Below are 4,871 nucleotides of genomic sequence, written 5' to 3' on the forward strand. Positions count from 1 at the left end.
TTGAAAACGGAACGTGCTCGTGGCCCAAGAGAATAAATCAGTGGGGATATAATGACGGTTTTTTTCTTATCCGGAAAGAAGTGATTCATGCCAGCTTCGCCATTTTGAACATGTAATTAGCCGGATAGATAAGCCCTATTGACAGCATGTAAAAATTTAAGCAGATTTTATTAACTTTAAGTTGTCATCTCAATCTCAACTTGTAAGATGTAAATTTAAAGCACTCATCCAACAAAACAGCGTGCCATATATCAATGGCTTGCAATGGTCTTTCGTGAGTTATAGATTGCGCGATCTAGTGAAAAACAACGAACTATCACTTATAGTTATAGGATAAACGGTTTCAGAAATAAAGCTGATTGTCATCCTTAATGAATCACCTTGTATCAGTATATACTGCATTCACTTTTATTTTAGCACTCGGTTGGCCATGGAAATTTGACACATTCCATTCTGTATAGTACGAAAATGTGGGGTTATGACGCTTGTCAAAACATTTTTGGGTTTTAAATCAGTGCTATGTTGTCCGTTCTACGTGAAAGTCTGAGTAATTACATATTTTATTACAAGGTCGAATCACTTCGGAAAATATGAGGTCGTAAATATGTCACGAACATGATTGACGTTTATACAAACTGGAAACGTAAAATACAAGAGATCAGTTTTTAAACATATTTATTTTTGCTATGGAAGAAAATTGAATTATTGAGACATAATATGCAGTAGCTTGAGGATTATTAATGTTGGTTATCTTCTTTGGCCAGAGATTTCACATTTTTTCAGGTCATTTTTCTATATCACTTATTCTCAAATGGTGAGGTGAATGAATTTTTCTCTATAGAAGAAACATTATAACTTTCGTTATCTTGACCAAAGTTCATGATATCTATTCAAAAGGCAGTCCAAGTAGATTTTAGAAATAGATGCGTTATGTAACACTTAACTCTATTTCTGTTTTTTTTTTCTGGAAAATTTTAATTGCCATCCCTTAATTCCTACCTACTGATATAAAGCCAAACAGCATACACCTATCATTGACCTTTCTTCATGCATCTCTCTGTACAGGGCGATTGTTCATATTTTACTCAATAGTTATCTAAGTTGATATTGGTTTGACAAAAATGTTTAGAGGAACATATATGAAGTATTTTTTATATTTTTAATGGCTTTCAGAATTCAGTAACAGGAAATACAGAAAAACATCGTAAACATAATGCATAATTTTTAAATCTCACAAACGGTTCTATCGAATGAAATGAATTACGGAATGTAAATTTTCATTCATTTCATGAATCATTTTCGAACACAAGATATCACCCACGTCTTCCAGTTTTCTCATTATGATCATTACGTACCATAAAAATACCAAAAATTCGAAGAACCCAACTCTTGAAACTAAGTTGGACGCTATCTAATGAATATGAATGAACGTATTCCTCATATTTTCTCTTATAATATAAATTTCGAGTAATTTGATGTTCAAAAATTAAAAAGTATCCGTGAAATTTGAAAAATTGGGTAGTTTCACAGATTTAGCTAGTTATTCTGAAGGTAATTTTGTTTTTCCAGGAGTGGCACAGCTCAGTGCGAAAACTTAAAATAGATAATTCTTTTTAACAGGGCCGAATCGGCAAAATTGGCATATAGGAAAAAAGTGTTTCTTTTGAGCTCAAGAATCTACTCTAAAAATTTTTGTACCTACGAGTCAAATAATCACCCTGTAAATGTATTGGGTCGATTTTCGTTTGTTAGTTTGACTTTTAATAACTTATGGACGAAATAACGAATTGCCTTCATTTTTTGACCATAAAACAAGATGTATAAAAAAGGTTCTGGACTTACAGCCCATCTTCTGCAAACGCCATAGCTAGAGGATGCGAATGTGCAAATGTTTTGAGAAATTTCTTCAAAACCCGAAATAAGACGAGCTGAGATTCGTTAGCAGATCAAGAATATCACTTTCCCTGCCACTCAACTTAAATCCTACCCCAATCGTTGAACTTACTCAAAAATCGAATTGAATGAAGATACAGATTTGCCACTTTCAGCACTTCAAACTTCAATAAGAAAACTAAGAAAAGAGAAAGGCATTGCAGAAAAAATATTATTTTAACAAAATGCAAAAAAAAAGCTAAGGGGTATTCCCGAAACTTCGTTCTTCGTTAGCTGTTTTTGAAGTTCAGTGTTTTTTATGATCGTCTATCTAAGGTTAGTGAATCGATATGCTGGGGTTTATTATTGCACCAAACTATTTTGCAAATTTTTGCGAATTTTCACTTTGCTCCTTTCAAATAAAATGCGTGCGTTACCTACTCGAAAATTATTCAGAATTGAAAAAAGGAAAGTGAAAGTTCACGTAAATACTGAAAATCTCTTCGGAAAAATAATAATAACACCCTCAATTCAATTTTTCCAATATGTTTGTAACGCACTGTCCGGTATTTTATTCCTTGCTATCCGATGGTGATTCTTGCTATGACTTTGAATATTAAAATTACATTTTTCGAATGAAATATATGCGTTCATTGCTCCATAGATAAAAATAACAGAATTTCAGGTGTGGAGGATTCACCTAAGGCTCTGTCATAAAATAAAATTTTCCGCCCTTTTTATTACACTTTACCTTGGAATGACCTTGAAGATCAACGTCGAAGTAAGAGTTGCCATCGGATAACCAGGAAAAAATACGGAAACTCTTATATCAAAACTTTTTTTTCAACATTCCGTTAATTTCTAGAGTCCCTATAAGTAGGATATTATTATAGCACTTCTTTGAGGCAGGAGCAAAAAACATAATTCCACAACACGCGACAATTCTCAAGGCTCCAACCTTGAATTATTAAATGATAACAATATTCAGTTGCAGTTCAATCATCCGAACTTATTCGAACACAGAAGCTCCAATTTAAGTTTCATCGGTTGACGGTCTTGTTAGACCGAAGAATTATTAATAATTCGGCTTGATTTGTTAGTAACTTCGAGGAATGACTTTTATCAGTTCTAGCACCGTGTGAGACGAAATTCGATACCACAGATTAATATTTTTCCATAGTCGAATGAGTAAGTAGCATTGTAACTCAAGAATCGTGAGGAACACTTCGTTTATGAAGACCCTTTCAGGATACGGTACAGTTGTATTCTGCTTTTCATCTGTAAATTACAAATCTGTAGCGTACGATCGATCTGTCTGTGTCCGGTTGACAGATTCGTAAATAATGCAATTCTGGAAATGTTCCTGTAACTATCTTCTTTACAGTGTTAGTTTTGAACTACTTATCGTGAATAGATACGGATTCCTACGAAGGCGTAGAAGGGCGGAATTAAACAAAATTCCGAGTTCAAAGTCGGAATTTTACTAAATTCCGTCAGAGAAACCATACAACAAATCAGAACATTAATTTGTGTTGAATCGCACTAGTTTGGGCTAAACAATAATATAAGACATAAATTTTGACGGGCATTTTCTAAATGTGTGGATTGGCAGAGGTGGGCCGTGTGTGTAATAACTTTTTAAGTAGTTCTTTTTCAAACATTCACCTTGAATTACAATTATATATCGGGTGTCCCAAGGTGAGTGGCCTATTAGATTATTATGGAAACTATTGATGGTAAAGATTTCAAATTTTGTTGATCGATATTTGCCCATGTAAGGTACATTTTTTTAATAGTTTCACATTTCCAGTGTTGCCGGATCTACGACAATTTGGCAACAACTTTGTTAGTTTAAATGGGACATCCGGTATTTCTATTTTTTTATGATACTCCATACAATATCAAATTTATTCACTCTTACTTTTTCATACCTATCCTTAACGGTTTTTGAGTTATTAATTATTTTTCGAAATTTTTTATCAAATTGGTTACGAAAATGACTCTAGTTCGCTTAATATTTGAGATTTAAGTCAGAAATTTAGCAAGTCATTAGATAATGATCTGATTCATGTCACTGCTTTTGAATAATAGTTGTCAGTTATACAAGATGGACCAAAAAAATTTTAAATTTCGTTATTCTCGTGAAATACGTTCAATAGCAGAGAATAAGTGTAAACTGCATCAAGGAATACTTTTTCGTGAAATTGATCAAAAGCAGTGGCATGTGTGGAAAAAAAAAACAACCGAGAAAAACACCTTAACACAAAAGCGAAATCCACAATTTATGTTACCTTCAGAGCTGTAGGTAGTTCTGAAAAACTCTAGAAATTTTTATCTGAAATTAAGATACATCGATAGAATAAAGAAAACGTCCCGAAGTAATGACCTAATAATACACACAACGTAAAGAAAAACTCTATAAGGCCCCCAATATTTCTAAACTCGTAGGCAAAAAAATTTTCGCTTCTTTATGTTCACACCCTGTACAACAAAAAGAGCTTAAAACAGAAATACCGTGCGCCAGTTACCTGAAGATAATGGATCGTGGGGAAGAAATGAAGTTATAGCTAGAATTAAAGAAAAAAGATGAATGCATAAAATGGATATATTTCAATAGCAACGCAGAGTATTCGAAAAATGGCAAAGATGTCCGGCAATCTACCCAGCATCAAAAATAACCTCCTTCTCTACTCCCAAATTCTTAACGAAAAAACGGAACTTTTTGGCTTTACAGCAAGAAGGAATTTAAAAGAATACCTTGTGTCAGTGGCATAAAGAATAAGGACAGTACTTTGCATCTCGGGGTGAAAATCCAGCATCATCAAAGTAAAGTTATAGCTTGTCAAACTTAGGCAATTTTTTAGGCTTCCCACTTCACTGGATGCTTTGGTTATGATATCATATTGATTCATACTCGCCGTTGAAAGGTGAATAAGGAGTTCGTAAACGTAGTGTCTGGCGTTCAACCCGTGAGATAGTGGTGGAAGGAAAGGGAATCC

Source organism: Coccinella septempunctata, chromosome 2 (assembly GCF_907165205.1).
Source record: "Coccinella septempunctata chromosome 2, icCocSept1.1, whole genome shotgun sequence".
In the NCBI taxonomy this organism is placed as follows: domain Eukaryota; kingdom Metazoa; phylum Arthropoda; class Insecta; order Coleoptera; family Coccinellidae; genus Coccinella; species Coccinella septempunctata.